The following is a 19,649-nucleotide window of genomic DNA, read 5'->3' as shown; positions in this document are numbered from 1 at the left end:
TGTTGAGATGTGAGAAGAGCATTGGAGATATGCAAGATGTCTATCTTAGTGGAGTCAGATGGTAGGAATCTCGATTGAAGTGGAGGCAGAAGAGAGTGAAACTTGAGAGTAGACAGCACGCCCAAGATTTTTAGATAGGAAGGGAAGGAGAGATGGGTTGAAAGTTAGTGGGAAAAGAGGGATCGGGAGATGGTTTCTTCAAAATGGGGACAATGCGTGCGTGTTAGAAAAGAGAAGGAAAGCAAGAACTGTTAAAGGAGAAGTTGATGAGGCAAGTAAGATAAGGGAGGAGGTGGGGATACATTTGAGAGATAAGGACAGAAGGAAGGACCACCAGAAGGTGAGGCAGTGGGATGGGCATGAGCATGAGTGAGAAGGGCACTGTCTAGAGAAGAGTGAGAAGAAAAGGAAGATAGTGAGTGGGGTTGTGAAACTGGGGGTGGGCGAGGAGAACTGGGATAGGAAAAGAGTGGAAAGTCACAACTTTAGAAGTAGAGTAGTTGCAAAATCAGAAGATGTAGGGATGATAAGAGGGCGGGATCAGGAGGTCGGGGGAGAGAATAGTATGAAGAAGTTGGAAAAGGCGACGGGGGTGATGAGATAGGGAAAGTGTACGTTCAGAGAAATAGGATTTATTTTGCATCATTCAAAGCTACATCAGTGACATTTGGCTTTGCAAAGGCTGGAATGGAGGGAGGTAATGACAGGAACAACCCAGGTCTGAGGGGGTTTACGGGAAGGGGAAAAAGGGTAAGCAGGACAGGTAGAGTCAAGAGTAGACAACAAGGAGGAGTAAAGAGCACTTGTGGCATCATCGTGAGAGAGAGAGAGGAGAAAGTGGAAATAGGGGGAAGAGAAGAGAAGAGTAAAATGAAGAAAGAAATTAGGTAGAATTGGAAGAGCAGAGATTTCAGCGAGTGAAAGTAGGGGTTGAAAGCAGGGGGGAAGGCAGAGGTGGAAGAGAGAGAGAAAGGGAGAGTAGCAGGTGATCCGAAGGGGTCAAGCAGATGAGCAGAGATAGTACCCAGAGAATGCAGTCAAGAAAAGATAAGGTCAAGACTGGAGCCTGATTGGTAGAAGGAGGGTGAGGGAAGGAGGCTTAAATGATAGAAGTCTGTGAGTGACAGAAGAGGAGAGTGGATGTAGGTGGTAAGAAGGGGAAGATTAAAGTCACCAAGAAGAAAGAAAGGCAAAGGGGAGGGAAGAAGAAGAGAAAGAAGAGAGTTAAGATGGTTGGCAAAATCACTAGAAGGGTGGGGAGGTCGATAGATATTTAGAAAAGAGCGAGGAAAAGGATTTGGAAATGAGGACAAATTATATGGAAAAGAAGTAAAGATAGGAAGACCAGAAGGGGGAGATAATAGAGTCCAGAATAATTTAAAGGGAATCCCAGTGCCACCACCACGCACGGAGGGGCAGCATGTATGAGAGAAGTGAGTAGAAGAAGTGTGAAAAAAGGCAGGGGTATAGGTATTGTCAGGAGTAATCCAGGTCTCAGAAAAAGATCATGAAGAATATTCCCAGAACCTCTGGTGAACATTCTAGTGTTGCTCTCTGTAGGAGTCGCGTGAATCAAAACCAACAAGTGAGGACGAGCCAGGGGGACAGAGAAACTTGTCTACCAGAAGAAGCGATTGTGACAGGTCCTACGTGGACAGAGAAGTGAAGCAGGCGGAAGAGCGGACATCCAGCAGACCTAGGGAGCTGGAACACATCATTAGCCAGAGACGCTCAGCCTGAGAAGGAGGAGACACTGCAGAGCCACTAAGCATCCTGGGGAGCAGTCCAACTTTCGAGATCGAGACATCATCCGAAGTCGAGACAGCAGGGCAGCTGTCAAGAGGACTGTCAGATGCACTGCCAAGCCGACCGCCGAACCAGAGGATGTGGAGCTCAATCGTGGAGCATGCTAATACTCTTATGAACGGGGTGGACCAAAAGGTCCAATGTAGCTGTCGGGACCTCTGAGGTGGACGATTTGCAGAGGCACAGTGAAACCCAGAAGGAGACAGAGACATCCAACCCCAACCCGCGGAAGACTGGAGGTGTACCACTGCTCCCAAAGAGGAAAGGGGAGGCAAGGGAACCCTGGCGGGGACAAGAAAGATGGAGGAGGCTCTTTGCTCAATCACTTGCCATATTCAGAGAAGCTTACCTGCCTAAAAAGGGTTGGGCACCCCTCAAGACTCTTTACAGTATATCTGTGAAATATTCCCATACGTTAGTAGTCTGTTAAATCTCACTGACCTGGACAATTATAAACTGTGCAATGAAATACTTCTTCCTCCCGTCAGTGATAAATCACATCCCACTAACCACCAGGGATGGGTCGAGGACACCACATAGACAGAAGAAGGATCTGGGACCCGCACCCTGTGACAAAGAGCAACCAAAGCCATCCAAAGTATCTGGCAGGGTAGTGAACCAGGCCTACCAAAGTGGTGAGAAGAGAAAAACCGGGTTCGAGACCTGCACACAAGAATAAAGAGAGCCTTAAACCATCTTCTTCTTGGCAGTACCTGGCATGGTAGTGAACCAGGTCCAGCAGAGCAGGAATTAAGCTTGAGAAAAGACACGGGGAAGGGAGGCATTACGCCTGGTGTTGTGAACTGTAAATTAAGAACTCAGCCTGAGAAAGGCCATGGGAAGGAAGCCATTCCCCCTGGTGTTGTGAACTGTGAATTAAGAATTAAGCATGGCAAAGGCCAGCGGAAGGGAGACATTCCCCTGCTGTTTGGAACTTTAAATGAAGCCTGAGAGAAGGGCCAGGCGAAGGGAGACATTCCTGCTGGTGTTGAGACTGTGCTACTGGAGTACCAGGTGAAGGGAGACATTCTCCTGGGATACCTAGACTAGAGGAAGAAAGTCATTCCCCCAGGTGGTGGACAAAAATTGAGAAACCGAGTGAAGGAGATTCCAGGAGAAGGGAGTCATTCTCCTGGTGGCAGGGTAGTGCACCATGTCTACCAGAGCAGGAATTAAGCTTGAGAAAGGACTAGGGGAAGAAAGACATTCCACCTGGTGTTGTGAACTGTAAATTAAGCATTAGAAAGACCAGGGGAAAGGAGACACCCCCGCCCCTGGTGTTGTGAATTAAGAAGTATACCTGAGAAAGGCCAGGGGAAGAGAGACATTCCCCCTGGTCTTGTGAACTGTGCATTAAGAATTAAGTCGGAGAAAGGCCAGAGGAAGGGGACATTCCCCCTGGTGTTGTGAACTGTAAATTAAGCATTAGAAAGACCAGGGGAAAGGAGACACCCCCGCCCCTGGTGTTGTGAATTAAGAAGTATACCTGAGAAAGGCCAGGGGAAGAGAGACATTCCCCCTGGTCTTGTGAACTGTGCATTAAGAATTAAGTCGGAGAAAGGCCAGAGGAAGGGGACATTCCCCCTGGTGTTGGGAACTGTAGGCTATGCCTGGAGAAGGCCTGGGGAAGGGAGACATTCCCCCTGGTGTTGCAACCTATGCCCCTGGAGTACCAGGTGAAGGCAGTCATTCTCCTGGGACACCTTGACCAGGGGAATGGAGTCATTATCCCTGGAGGTGAGAAGATATTGAGAAACCAATTGAAGGAGATACCAATATCATTCTCCTGGTAGCCCAGAGGCCAGGGGAAGGTAGACATTCCCCCTGCTGTTGTACACTGTGGACATTAAGGAAAGGCCAGGGGAAGGGAGTCATTCTCTTTGGTGAAGAACTTGTGAATCAAATCACCACCAGGGACAGTGAAACCCAGTCCAGGGGAAGGTAGTCATTCTCCTGAACCAGGAACATTGGAGAGACCATTTGTCTTTAATTTCTAGTGTAAGGGTGAAATCTATGATTTTGACACTGGACAGTGGACTTCCTTATTTTGAATGACATTCTGACACCCTTTTAAGATCTTTAGTTGAGTCAGGGAAACCCCTCTTAGAAGTAGGGATAGATAAGGGTTTCTTTCTATATTTCATACACAATAAAAGTATGTCCACCGCAATGTCACCTGTCTGACAGTCTCCTCATTCTGCACCCTTACAGCTCACAGAGTTAACACTTGTATGATATCAGATTGGTGAGGCTTTGATAAGTGTTTGCTCTTTTTAGTCACCATACACGAGACATGACTTATTCATATAGATTAAACTGCCAACACTTCAAAGTCAACAATTATTGCAGATGGAATCAGAGGTCCAGAGGTGAATTTGTATAATCTGTCTGCAGTGACTTTAGGTCACAGTAGCTGTCAAGAATGCACATGTGACGTTTCAACCTGCCCTTTGCCACTGAAGGGCAGGTGCTTCAGTGGTCGTTTGACTGGTGCAGCAAGGGCACATGTAAGCACTATGTTTTTGGCATGGGGCTTTATGAAAGGGGAGTTGGATTAGCAGACTCCCCTTTCAGAAACAGAATTTCCAGCATATTTTTATCATTTAATACAAATTAAAAAAGCCAGGACTTTCAAACCCACACCAGATAGCAATCCATCACAGTAGCTATGTTGTTGATGTCCAGGATATGGCCTTACCCAGCCTTCTATGAAATATCCTAAACATTTAAGAAATGTTGATGCTGGTGAGACGTAGAATGAGAAGTTGAGTTCTTTATGCTTAATGGTGTTTGCGCCCTTCCAATTGTTCCTGTTTCAAAATGGCCTCTCTGTGTGATGCCAGCTCCTTCACAGTGGAGTTCATATCTCTTTGCTTTAAACTCCTCTTTTACTCCGCAACAGTTATGTTGTGTACGCCATAAGGCATTTTCCCCTTAAGGCATCCTTTTGTCATGATGCCTACCCCCGGGCATCAGGACCAAGGACCTCAGCTCCGGGAGCAGGCATCCAGACATTTGTTTAAACCTCAGCAGCCCCGGCTAGGGGCTGTCTGGGTTCAGTCCTGGCGCCTTAGGTGCCAGGCTCATCATAGAAATCAGTTCTAGGCGCCAGGCTCATAGACTTTACTTACCTGATGCAGACCATGCTGCAAAAGAGTCCAAGCCTACATGAGGCCTGGATGGGACTATTTTGTTGCAGGGACTATCTTTTACTTGGGCGTGGCTCTAGGGAACTTCTTACCTGGAACTACTTTGGAGGCTATTTAAACCACACCCGAACAGCAGCTCATGCTTCGCGTTATTCTGCATCCAGCAGCGTGACGCTCACCGTGCCTGCAGCCAGCATCCAGTCTTCTGCCACGCCCGCATGCCTGCAGCAAGCATCCAGTCTTCTGCCACGCTCGCCTCGAATCCGGAGCTCCTAGAATAAAGAAGAAGAAAAGGACAAGATTAGAAAACGAACTTATTTCAAATTCCTAACCTAATTCCGGAACCATTTCATCTCCGGAACTGGAAAGTACATCAGTCCTGCACGCGTCGCTTCGCCAGCTCCAGCACAGCGCCATACTCACCAGTTGTCACAGCATCTCTCGATCCGGCACTGTCTCCATCATTTCTTCGCCGTAATCCGGCACCTAGGGGATACAAGAAAAAACAAGGTGAGCCAGGGGAATCAACAAATACAACCTCTTACCACCATAGACTTACCTGATTTACCACCGGCGGTATTATTCCATAACTCTCCACATTTAAATATGCCGCATCTGTAAAGAGGGAGAAAAACAACAAGTTAATGCATGCAATAGTTACCGGACAGCGTTGGGTAACACAGACTCTTACCTGAACGCCAGCAGCAGCTACGAGACCTTCTTCTCACGAACTCTGTTGCAACTTAAGGAAGGAAGGGGACAAGCGCGAACATCGGGCGCATTGAACTCTTTGAACTTGATACTTACCAATCCCGCCAGGGACTTCAGAGTCAATACTTACCGGAACTCTCCCAACGCCTTCAAACCAGTGAAGTAACTGGTATCTACGCACCCCTGCAAGACACGCAGGATGGAGAGCTCATCTTTTACGAACATAAGGTGAGGTTACTAAGGGGATATCAGAGGTGATTAGTGGGGGAGAGCGAGAACAGTTGGGAGGCCATCACTAAAACCCACAGGTGATTAATCCCTGTCTCCACACGCAGGAAAATACTTCTTTGGGTCCAACAGACAAGACTAGGCTGGCCAGTTCGGACAGTCATCTCTGCACTACGCATCACGTTGAAGGAGACCGCAGCTGTCCGGGTCCGATCGACACCCCTGTCCAGGTAAGCGTAAAACCTTTCCAGTTGGCATCCCCGTTTGTTAGTGGGCTGCTAGAGCCGACAGTATGACTTGGTGAAGTGCCTTCCCTATCTTTGCAGGAGAAGGGGCGAAAGCAGAGAATCCAGATATTGACAGGAGGGATGGATCACTTCAAGGTTCTGTCAGCTACAGTTTTTAGCTTGACAGGAGATATCAAGATGAGGGTTTCCAGAGCATCCCACCTAATGATGGCTATAGAGTCCCCTATAGCTAATACTTCAATTAGCACATTTGTTTGGAACCCAGGCAGAGACAAGGACTTTCATGAAGACCCTTTGGTTCACTTTACATTCTGATCTGTGATCTCAAAGGTTGGATTCATGATTGGAACCATTTATTGGCCGGTTTTGTCCTGGGCAATGCCTGCTTTTGGTTTTAGCACCAGAACCAATTATTGATAATCGAACATCTTTTGTGTGTTTGTTTGACCTGATATTGAGTTGTCTCAAAAACCTTGAGGGAAGATGGGGAAGGCAGAAGTGAAAGAATTGGGAAAGATCTTTTTCTATACAATGGATTGAAGTGAGTAATTGAGATTTGACTTTGAAACTGCTTAAGTCATCTTAGGCAAATTAGTTAGTGCACATTGGTTCTGCACGTGGTTCGTTTTCAGAGGATGTGAAAGGAACAGAAGAAACAACTAGTTTTGAGTCTATATTGTGTTCCTAAGGAATATTTGGTACAGCCCTCAGCCAACAAAGTCACCCACCTGCTGTGAGGAAGGAGAGTATTGGAAGTACACCTATCGTCTACATGTAGCAAATCAGACCTGTTCTGCTGACATCTGGACATTTATGTTTATGTTAATACTTCTAATTTGTGGAAAGATGCATGGCAACTGTGCCTTGTTGTGTCATGGTTTTCATCATACCCTGCATTCCAGAGCCTAACCCCCACCCCAAAGACGGTCTAAATGCCCACCTGAGGCAGGTTTTGCAGCAGGGAATAGTGATGTACTCTAAGCAAAGCTCCGGAGAATGTTGTGGCTCTGCACATTAGTGCAAGAGAAGCTACACTCTCAGTACCTGACAGGCTTACGATTGGACGGCAATATTGTCATGGGTCCACCTTCGGGTTGAATATATGGATCAATGCTCATTGTCCATGTATGTATGATAAACCTTTGATGCTATCAATATCTTCCCTACACAGCTTTATCACTAAACAAACAAGTGTTTGCACTTTCAATATAGTGGGCCTCATTATGATTGTGGCAGTATTCTACCAGTAAATCTGGTGAAATACTGCAAACAGAATTATCTTTACCGTCACTTGGTCCCGCAGATTTATCGTGGGATTACATGTGGTGGTAGGGCGGTGTAGGTCCCCATTCTTGCAGTCTATATGACTCCATTGGGATTTTGTCAGAAGTACCAACGGCAGTAATTCTGCTGATTTTTGGCAGTAGGGAGGACTTTTTACCTCCAATTTTTAGTTGGAGGTAAACCTAACTCCATACTGCCAAACTCTTAGTTTGAGTGGTAAGCTGGCAGTAATACAGAGGTAACAGAACTATTGCCGTATTATTGTCATTTTTTCTTACCACTGTACTCATAAGTGTCTTTTAAATTCATAAATAGAAACACATTAATAATGCTCCCACTCTCTTGTTTAGCATTCATGTATATTTATTCTCTTGTAGAGATAATATATGAGCATTAAGAATAGAATAGTCAAGCAATATACAGTCACTAATATTAGCAATAAAGAAGTGGCGTAGATACTCAGCATCCTACTCTTCTAAAGTGTTCAAAACGACCTACTACCAATCACAGATGTGTATGTAGCCATTGTGGCCTTGTAAAATTTAAAATCATACTCACAATTTTGATGCTGTGGATTGGCAAGCCAGCGGGCAGGTGATGTTATTCACACCAATCCCTGGATACAAAACAGGTAGAAAGTGTTAAACACTCTGTCAAACAAAATGTCCATTGCTTCTATGGGTAGTTCATCAAAAACAACCTAAATGCGATCTAGAGCCATGGATCAAAGAACATTGTAGGTAAAACATTTCAAATCCCCCTGCAAAGGACTCCGCTTGCCATACCTCTGTGTTTTTTTGGTGTCCCTTATCCTGACCAAAGAAGTACGAGGGGCAAAATAGATTATATACAAAGGGACGCTATGCGAAAACCTGTACTGCGCTAAACTCAGTATTTCACCAGCACAGGGAAAGATTAAAGGCTAACCTAACAAAAATACATCATGATGAATCTTAATGGTGCAACCATGGAAAAGAAAACTATATGTTGAAAAAATGGGTAGAAATAGCTTATTTCAGCACCCACAACATTGAAACAGTCTAAAGAATTAAATTGTGGAAAATAAGAAGAGTGCCCATTTGTAGCCCCGTGAGCAGTCTGATTTCTTGGGATGAAGGCAGCTGAAAATTGTTGCTACATGTTTCCAAGGCAGTTCAGGTTTGTAAATGAGTTGTGCTCTCAAATTGAGGAAGCAAGCATTACAATTCAGAATTTTGGAAAATTGGCTAAGTGCCAGTTTTAGGCCAAAAGACTAGACTTACATATCTTGACCTATTCGTTAAATCTACTTGTTTTTCTTACATAGGCAGGTCAAGATCTTGTGAGCCAGCAGTGTCCTCCAACTTCTGCCCCTTCGTGGTGAGCTAGGCGTAGCCTTCATTGAAATCTTAGGAGTTCCTCCAGGCTTCTAAAACAGCTGCTTTTTGAAGGTCCCAGTTTCCCTGTTAGCCAATCACATTCTGACAGTTAAAGATGTCAGTGCTTTATCTTGTTTAAAATATTGTGTATGTGTGTGAATTCTTGTGCTGTTTGCTGCTTATGTTTTTTAAAAAAAATAGTGCTTGCAAGCTGCTATGTGCAATGGAATAACAATACTGATAAAGTGACCACACGCTCTTTAAAGCTAATCAAGGAGATTGTTTTGAAAACCAATGCAGCAACCTGGACACGGCTAGCAGATAAACTTGTTGCTTTGGTCATCTCTTATCTTTTGCATGCTGCATAGAAATAAATAAATAAATGTATTTACTAAATGCATCAAATGTTTTGGTTTCCTGTGAACACTATAACCCCATTATGTATTATGAAAAGTTTCAGTAAAGTTCTGTATATTCACAATTGTACTTAAGGAGAGAATACTGGTAATAGTTGGAATGCACATTTCTGAAATGTATCTCTGTCAGAGCTAATGGGAATGTTTCATATGTTGCTACAGGCGGGTATGGCCTAGCTTGGAGTTTAGAACTGTTAACTTTATAGGTATGTAATGCAATTCATGACATTTGGACCCTGGGGCACCAGTTATGTAGTTGGATGAAGTCTGGGATATGTTGCTTGTGGTTCCTATAATCCCCAGTTGTCATCTGGATATAATACATGATGTAGATTGAACAATTGTGGCCTTTGGGCCAATTATACTTAAACAAGCCCACTGTGTGTCCCACTTTGCACCCACACTAGGGTGTTGTTTTGACCTCACTACACAGCATTCCTCCAATTTCTGGGATTCTATTGTTGGAGAGGCATAATTCCTATATTAAACTCCATCACTTGGCCTGCAATTAGGGATTTCCATTTTGTGCAGGCACCTGTATGACAGCAGCTAGATATTGAGATCCAGGGATGTGCTTGGTGGGACAGGTGTGAATTGCAAACGCCTCAATGGTTGCTTCTCAGTAGCAGATTTTTTTTTTTTATTTATTTACTTGTGTATAATCACAGTGAGTGATTTTTACAAGAAGGCGTCCTTTGAAGCGAGGGCAGATTAAAATTTATAGAGCCTGAGTCAAGGCGTGTCGAACGCAATAGGTATCTCAAAGTTTGTCTATGGCGCGATCATCTGTTGCTGGATGCCTGAGCACTGAAGTTCAGTGGCCAGAGAGGCGTCTAGGTTGCAGCGTTGATTTTGATGAAGGCTGCTTCCATTATTTTGGCCGTGACGGCAGCCCAGCGGGATTTTTCGCCAGATATCAAACGGTACCACCATGTTTGCTCATCGATCAGTACCGAGTCGAGCCATAGGGGAGTGAGAAAAGCTGTATAACTTGAGTTAAAGCGGGGCAGTTTAGGAGAAGGTGGCGAATGGTCTCAATAGAGTCCGGAATTTTGCACAGTGTCTGCACGTGGTGACGGTGGACAGCCTTCTCATCACTAAGATTTCTCGAGATTTTGCATGTGCTTCAGAAGGCTTTTAATCATCCCTGCCATCAGGTGTTTGACTGTTGTGGAAAGTTCAGTAACCTGACCCTGTCCAAGGGATGTGGAAATGCCCCTCCACCAAAGTTTGGGAAGGCGTTCGTGTCTATTCCCTCAACCTGTGTCTGCATGCATAAAGAATGTACCATTACTCCTTGCTCCATACCTATCAGGCATGAAGCTGGTCAATCTTTCAATGTTTTTTCTAGGAATCTACATGATTCAGCATCCGTAGTGGTGGAAGTATGAGAGAGCAGCCTTAGACATCAACTCTGAAGAGTTGATGTATGACCGCACAACCAAACCGACCTGCACAGCGAAGAGAAGCCACTAAACAACACCGCTCAGTGACTGATGTACCCTGAAAGCTCTAATCTGCTCACCTGTAATAAACCTGCAGAGCAGATTACCATCCCAGACCAGTAATACGGTGAACATAGAAAGCCTTAACACAAACAGAGACATTAGCTGTCAAGATTACTGCAAAGGGCTGCCATTAACCAACGCAGGAAGATCCATGCACAAGAAAGGGGCACAGCTTGAGACCCCTTATTTGCTTTTATCCACCTATAGCACCCTCCCTGGGGAAATGAATGCCAGTAGCTGGTCCGGGGAACCAGATGAGGAAGAGAACCAATGGGGAGGAAATACGGAGGATAAAAAGAGGCACAGGAAGCAGGAAGGTGTGGGTTGTTTGGGTGAGGTCTGAGGTGGAAGTGGTGGACCAAGAGCCCAGGTGCAAATAAGCATAAAGGCAGAATATTAAAGAAGTGAGGAAGGTGAGGTATTGGTTGGTGGGAGAGAGTGGTACATGGGTTTGATTGTGCATGAAAATGGTGTGTGTGAGATTGATGGAGGGAGAATAGGGACTGAATAACAGGGTGACTGGGGAAGTGAAAGGAGGGTGACTGGGAGAAGGTAAGGATGGAGAAGAGAGGATTAGTAGAATAGAGAAAGGAGTAGTATTGTGGAGAAGGGAGTAGTAGTTTGCATGGAGAGGGGGGAGTAGTACTGTATAGAGAGGAGCGTAATAATAGGGTGAAATGTGGAGGGAGTAGCAGAGAGAGATAGAGTAAACACCAGAGGGATAGATGGGAGAGATGAAGGTGAATGGAAGGAAGGGAGAGGCCTAGCAGAGGGAGAGAGGAAGAATAGAAGATCAGGGACAAAGAATACTAGAATAGGGAAGGGCTAGAGTGTCTGAAAGGCACCCATCCTTACATCACATGGTAGCAAGGGTCCAGATTAGGTTACACCTAGTGTGAAGGCATCATGAAGCAAGACACAGACAACAGATTCAAAGTTCAAAATCAAATGGTTTATTAAATCAAATGACAGGATGGTTGAAGGCCTAACAAATCTTATATGGCATTAACTGTGAGAGGTGTCTTTGTACATGTGTTCAATAGTTGGCTCACGATTGTGTCAGTAATTACCTTACCTACAGATTGTGGGTGCTTATGAGTCTATCCCGTGTTCATTTTAACATTTGCATATTACGAACGTTGGCCAAACACGAGCAGTAGGTGTTAGACTGATGCACGCTGGTCAGTTTTCACAGCCAAACCATGTACTGTTTATCAGCTTTTTCAAGGGGTTTTTTGCACAGTGGGTGCGTTTGTTGTTAGCGCAGTAAGGCCAGTGAAATCGATGTGTGATCTTTTAGAAACAGCACGGTTTAGAGAGGTTAACTAGCTTGATAGTCAGAATTGTAGTGTGGTACTGGGTATACTGATTTGTAGAGAAAAAGCATAGACAGTATAATGTTGCTTCTTAAGATCCTAATGGCCCCTTTTTTTTTCTTTCATTGTTTTGCATTTTTTTCTCTTTTCTCTTTCCTATCTCTTTGTTCCTCATTTTCTTATATGTATAAATACTTTCACATTGTGGATGTTAATCCTAAATTACATGACGGCACACACTTTTTGAAAATTATGTGCTTTTTGATGATTGGGACATCTGTGTGAAAAGGCCCTCAATTGGACCTAATGGTGCTCTATTGGTGATGGTGGTTACAAATATGTCATACGCACCTATGTCACTGGGTGCTTCACATGAATTGTGAACTTTTGGCAGTTTGATTACTCTGATTATAATGTGGTTCGAATATTTTGATTTCTGGTACATATACATGCTCCTGGTGACTGATCACTTATATTGATGTGATGTATAGCTATTTGCCCTGATGATGGATGAACTGGCATTTGGCATTTTTAGCGTTTTTTGGCAAAGGCTTCCAATTGGAGTCTTTAATAAAATAAAACACGGCTGTTTTTTCTCATAAAGCATTAGTGTCAGCAATGTTATTTACAACAGACTAACCATTAACAAAAGAGGTAACAATACCTATAATTCAATGTTTTCTAGACTTTGTTCTAGATTTAGGGTGTGCAACCCGCGCCGTAGGCTTCTTGGCCTTGGTCCACATTGCTGAAGCCCTAATTTGCCCTACGCTAAGGTGGGATTTCCCTACCTGAGCGAAACTAGGGATGGTCCGAGTCAAAGAGTTCAACTTAAAAGTCTGTGTCCAAAATCTATCCTTGCCCTCACAACTATTGCCAAAGAATGTGTAGGGATGTCACTATTCAAAGAAATTATGATCAAAACAGAAGTTCTGAGCGTCTTCCAACTCTTGGCTTCCTTTTCCGCTCCCCTTCCCCAAGTTCAAGAAAGTTCCAGAAATCTGTGAGGTTCACTTCGCCATGATCAAGGCAATACAGTTCCACACAGTCCTCGGGGGTTCCCTTACCCAAGTTCCAAGCAACACAGTTCAAAAGAAAAGGGTCCTGAGGCTCTGTCCTCAAGACAATATTTGCAGTTCATCAAGTCTCAGGGTTCCCTTCCCCAAGACTTCAATGTAGCAACTTTCAGGCTTGTTTCAGGCTCTTAATGTTCAACACAAATCCAGGTTAACTTAACCCTCTTTCTGGATTGCATCAACAGTTCACTTATATTGCTCCTTCTTAGTTTGTTTCACAGTGAAAGGAGGATAGCTTGTTCGCAACGCGCGGGTCTTGGAAGCAAGACCACGCTGAGCAACACAGGTTAGAATCCCGGATCCGTGATTGAAACCAAACTTGTGATTAAGCGCATTATAAATAACCTGCACTTGCACGATCCGAATGTACAAGACTTAGTAGGATCGTTCCTCCCCTCCCTTGCCTTGTTGCGCCTTGAGACACACGTGTATAGACGCATAATAAATGTCCAATAAAATACATTTTTTTAAAAATAAAATACATTTCTTTGGCTTTCACAATTTTTGGGCTTCCTGGTCTAGGCACGTCAGACCACACGGTCCACCCATCACAGGTCGCGCAACCAGGAACCCTAGGCTCTTCAGCCCCCCTCCCCCACAGAGGTTCTACTGTATTTGCCTCTGTGCACAGATTCATATTCACTTAGCTTCTCCTTGTCGGCCTCTTGGCTTTATGTGCAGATTCACACTCTCATGGCTTCTCATGCTTAGCCTCTTGGCTTTTACATAACGTGTCACACATCTCATGCAATTATTGGGCCTTGCCGCACTGTATCCATTCATAAATTTCACTCTGTGTTGGTCTCCCCGCCTTTCTTTCATGCTCTTTCATGTGTGCACTCTTATTTCGTAGGTTTCTTTCAAATGGTACTCTCCCTTTTAACTTTCATCAACTAATAGCTTTGCCCACAAAGTTTTAATTCATTTCGGTATTCAATTGCTTAATTTAACTTTGCTTCAAGTTCGCATTCAGTTTGGTATTCAATTTGATTCATACAGCACTTCATTACTTATGAGTAACCCATAGGAGCGCCCGGCTTTGAGTGTTATTTGCCTGCTCTCACCGGTCTTCAGTGTTCCTCTCCGGCAGCCTTGCTGCTTCTCTTCTGCTTTGCCGGCTGGCAACAGGTCACTGCGAGCCCCGCTATACACGCCGGCAGCTTGCCCGTCTTCCACGGATGCAGACGGCGTCCTCTCTTCTTTCTTCCTTGTTTGCAGCTCCAGCTGCTCTCTCCCGACCATTGAGGCTCCAACACCTGTGGAAGTCTAAAGGCCTAAATCACCCTGTGCTCCACAGGTCCTCTGGGACTTCTGCTGGCGTCCTGGCTTCCTCTCAGGTCCCACCATGGCTGCCTCCTCACACGCAGGGTCCCCTGCTGGTCTCTCTGACACAGGCCTCCCTGTTGGTTGTCTTCTTGCTGCTCTCTGCCTCTCCTCTTATACACCTGCAACTACTTGACAGGTTGCAGGTGTGACTTCGCAAATGGATTTGCTTCACTGTAGTTAGAGGGACATGCCTGACCTGCACAGTACTTTGCAGGCATCTTCTTCGTCCAAGTACTAGAGCGGTGAAAGGAGTTACTAGTATTCATTACTCCTAGTTGCTCTTCCTCGTCCCAGTACTGTCATAGGTAAAGTGTGGGAAAATGAGGGGAGATGTTTTACAATAGCCCATAAAGGCCGGTAGAGGGTTAGGTTGGTTTTTAATAGGTAAATGGGGATACCATGTCTCACCTACTTTACCCTTAACCCCTCTATTCTTCATCCTCTCTTTGGTGCTTCTAGATTGGTAATATCTCCTGCTGTTTTCTTGGTCAGTGGGACAGGGATAGCAATACCCCATAACTGCCTCCAGGATAGAGGGTTCCTCCTGAAATGGAAATGCGGGATATCATGTCTCCCCTGAGGACATCTCATCCCCAATCCCCAAGGACCCTCCACCCAGGTGATCCTCCCTTGCATATTCTCTCCCAGGGTCAGGATTCACAAGAGATGGTCTTTCCCTGGTCACTGGTGGAGGAGGTTTTGAGGGAACAAGTGAGGACGCCCTCAGATTCCTCACACTAGAAAGTCCTAAAGGGAGTCGGCTAGATAAGGTATTTGCCTGAAGACCATTACATTTAGCCAGTCAAAGATCAGGCAGTAGGGGGTTACAGATTTGTAAAGACCATTCCTTGTTTGAAGGATGCCTGGGCTAGGGTGGGAATACCCATAATAGATATAATATACATAAGAGAATTAGGAAAGGCCCTTAGAGGGACCCTTTTTCTACAAACAGAAATAAAACCCTTGAACTATCTTTGGGACCTGGTGTGTTCTTGAGGCCATGCGTGACAGTGTGCAACAGAAATGGTGTCAGCTTTATTTATTTTTTACATTGTCTGGATGGCAGTTTTGCCAGCCTGCTTGAGTCACAGGAGTAATGTGGATCCCACAGTTCCTTACAGACTCATACTGCCTCACGGCCAGATAGATTGAAGAGCGACTCCCACAAACAGATTGAGGGTGGTAGGCCCTGTCCAAAGTAAAGTGTAGTGGAAGGTAGTGTTGTACCAACATACCTCTTCCTTTGTTTGCAATGCGTGATAGTGCCTATTACACAATTAGATTCAAACAGGGGTTATCTATGGTATACATTTTCTTTCCTCTGGGGTTAGACCCTATTACTATCCCCTTTCTCTTGCTCACTTAACATTTTCCCTTAGCTGTAATTGTTAGGAATTCTGTACATTCAGACCTTTTCCTTAAAACCATGTTTCCTCCTCTCAGTGTTTTTTTTTTGGTAATGTTTAGATTTACCTAATATGACCTCTGCTGAACAGGTTTTAGAAGACTGCTATGTGTTAATTGGTTCCCAAAAGGATGGCAGACCAGTGATTAGTTGATCTAAATAGCTTTACCTGTAAAGGTCTGCAGAATGTACACTGGATTAATTCTTAACTCCAGATGTCCTTCCACAAATATGACACTGTTTTAGTGCTGATCCTAATAATCAGGAAAAGTGCACAATACCAACGTTAAGATCAATTCCAATAAGCAAGGTTTGTTTCTGCCCCAACCAATATTTTCCCAAAACAGGCTGTTCCTTAGTAGAATATTTTATCACTAACTGCTTCTTAAAGGCAAAGACATTCAGAATAAAGATGTCCCTCTTTTAGTTGACCCTCTCTGTTCTCCTGGTTTTCCACTTCAATGGTGATGCTAGTTTATTTTTACCTCTGCACCACAAAATTGCTTTTTGCCTTCCAAGTCTCCTGAGACTTCTGAAAACTCCATGTGAAATAAGAACCAAAAACGAGTATAAAGCTACCCCTCCCAGTTGCGTACAGGTCTTGTAGTCCCTCTACAAGTCATGCAGGTGTTAAATAAATGCTGCACTGTGTGTCACTCAACCTCTCTTTGTTAAAAGACTTAAAGATGTATTGAACACATTTCAGATTTATACACATTACAGATTAAGATACAACTCACAAACATATACAAATCATATTTAAAATGACACTTCATTAGTATGGGGTTAGTAAGGGTGTTTAGTCAAGATTTAAAGAACAGGTTGAACAGATTGCACATAGTGATTCTGTATGGGTAAAGAGAGGACCACTTCGTCATTAGATCTAACAAGATTGACTTCTGTTCCAGTTCCGCTTTAGGACGTTTTCTATGGGGTGTTGTCGACACTGGGTGTTTCGGCCCTTCTTACAATGATTTGCACATCCAAACCATCATCTTTCCCGATATTCTATTGGGCCTTCATCGGGACAGTAGGTTGTTAAATCACAGACCTAAGTCGTTCATCTAACCCTTTTTACATTAATAGAATCTGTAATGACACAACAAACACAAAGTGGGGAGGGGTAAGACAGGGGTTTATGCTTTCAATTTAAGTGCAAGGACATATGTCCAGCCCAGATGAGAGTGAAATATACTTACCTGACTCATGTTCAAACACGTGGGATAGTACAAATAATTTGTACTAAAACAAAGCCATTTGCATTTGACTTATTTTTGTTACCATGGCACTCTCTTCCTAAATTGGTGAGGGGACCTATGGAAATGCAAAATATATGTGTTTTTAATTGTACATATACTGTTTATGAGTGAACAAAAAGCCACCTAATCACATTTTATACTGACCTCTGGGTCCTTTCTACTGTGATACTCGTGAGATGTGTTCTGTACTTCTTTCAGCTCTGAGCTCTATGTCGCGCTCTGTGAAGAGAAGCAATTGTTAGCACACACCATACTTTGATGTTTAGCTTATTGTGAAGATGTTCACAACACTAGCTCTAATAGTTGCAAACTTTTCTAAAGTGAAAAATTATTTAGCAGTTGGCAGAGTATGGTCATGTTTGCATGCAGTACTTGAGGTCCTGTCCCTTACTAGCGATCATTACCTGTTGTTACTGGGTTCAGGATTGCAAGATGGCACTATCTAGAGGGAAGTCCCTATATCTTCTGGTGACATGAAACGACCAATCTCCATATATTGGGGGCATGCCATTGTTCCTTACGCTTGAACCGTGTTGCCATAGTGAGCATGTATTATTGTATCTGAGGCCCACGTGATGCAGTACCTGATCGCAGACGAAATAATCTGTCAGTGAAGCTTTCATACAACACTTAAATTGTGCAGCACATACTTTAAGTGATGCTGATTTCGGGAGAACTGAGCTCGCATACCCGTGCACACCGTGCTTGGTGTGTGTGTGGGTATCAATCACCAAGGCAAACGAAGTGGGCCTTTTTCTATGTTGGTGTGGGCACAAAGGGCCATCTTGTCGTGTTCTCTATATAATGTTGAGAAACCGTGTTCACATGGTTGTACACGTATGTATAGTAGAAAGAACACACAACATTAACAAATAGTATGCCATAGAGTGATGCATTTAGCAAATTCCTCATGATTTCCATTTCTACAGTTGTACTTGCAGAACATTTTTAGCCACCCCATTAATTATTGTTTCACATGACTGCTAGTGACCACTATTTGGTGTACATTATTACTTGCTAAATTGGCATATATTTGCCAAGACTGTGGCTCTGTAATGGTCTCCGCATTGTCAGTATGAAATTATGGTAAAAAATGTGGAAGTTAATACTCTACCATTGATGGCCTGGGTGAAAATTGGTACATAGAGGGAACCTCAGTTGCTTGAATCCTATGGTGTCCATGTTGTGTTAGTAGCTACAGCGTAGGGCCAGATTGAGATAGATAAGTGGTGGGCAAAGGTTCTGGATGTCGGGTTATGGGTGAATACCCAAATTCTATTCTAGACTTGTATTTAGGCCCTTGTTGACTATGTCTAAACGTTGGATCCAACATTTTTGGAGCTGTCTCAGGCGTAAGTCTCGGTCGCCTCCTCGGGGTAAGGCAGGTATTGTTTGAATCACAAACCAGACAAAATCATTGAATTTGTGTTTTTTGGCCTTGAAATGATCCACCATTGGATTCTCGGGGACCTGATTTCTTAGACAAGATCTATGTTCGCAGATCCTTTGGCAAACTTCTCTTTTTGTTTTGCCAATGTATAACAGGTTGCCTGGACATCAGATTGCGTAGACAGTCCACATTGTTTTGCAGTTAGGAAAATATTTGTACTCCCAAGTAAGTCAGTACAGGTCCATGGTTTTCATGTTTCTTGTGAGGGGACACACAGAGCAATTGCCACATTTGTTGTGACCTACAACAGGGGCTAAACCCCCATGTGTCCAGGATCATCATGTATATGGGATTTCTTTGTTCGTATGTGTGCACAAGCATCTGTTTTGGATTCTGAAGCTTCTTAAATATAAAAAAGTGGTTTTGGTGTAGCCAAGTCAGGAGTCTGTATAATGTTCCAATTCTTAAAGATCACTTTCTTAAGAGCTTTGCTGATTGGACTGTATGTGGACACACATGTGATCTGTTCTTCTTGCTCTCGCTGTCGTATTGTGAGACAGGACTCACTAGTGATGTTTCTTGCTCTTCTCTTGGCCATTCTTATTGTTGTCCTTGGGTAGCCATGTTCTTTCAGTCTTTTTTCCAAAATCCCTGCATGTCTTGTGAACCCGGCCGTTTGCGAGCAATTTCTTGTTATCCTAAGGAATTGTCCATATGGAAAATTGGTTCTGAGACTTGAGGGGTGGTAACTTGTAAAATGTAAGAGGGTGTTATTGTCCGTGGGTTTTCGGAACAGAGTAGCCATGGTTCCTTGTCTTTTTTCATTACCACAAGGTCCGAAAAGGAAACTTTTTGTTGATCATATGCCATGGTAAATTTCAAAAAGGGGTCACAGCTGTTAAGCCACTCTAGGAAGGTAGTCAGGTGTGTCAAAGTACCATTCCAGATCATCATCACGTCGTGAATGTACCTCCTCCAAGACCTTAATGTGTATCAGCAGGGTGTGTGTATCTTGTACAGGAACAGTTTTTCGAAATTATCCATGTATAGGTTTGCCTTCTCCGTAGTTAAGGTAGCTCCCATACTCGTTCCATGTATTTGTTTAAAGAGTGTGTCCTCAAACAAAAAGAAATTCTCTGTGAAGGCCAATCTGACATAATCCAAGATGA

Source organism: Ambystoma mexicanum, chromosome 13 (genome assembly GCF_040938575.1).
Source record: "Ambystoma mexicanum isolate Mex_15411 chromosome 13, UKY_AmexF1_1, whole genome shotgun sequence".
Taxonomy (NCBI): Eukaryota; Metazoa; Chordata; class Amphibia; order Caudata; family Ambystomatidae; genus Ambystoma; species Ambystoma mexicanum.
This window is presented reverse-complemented; position numbering follows the sequence as displayed.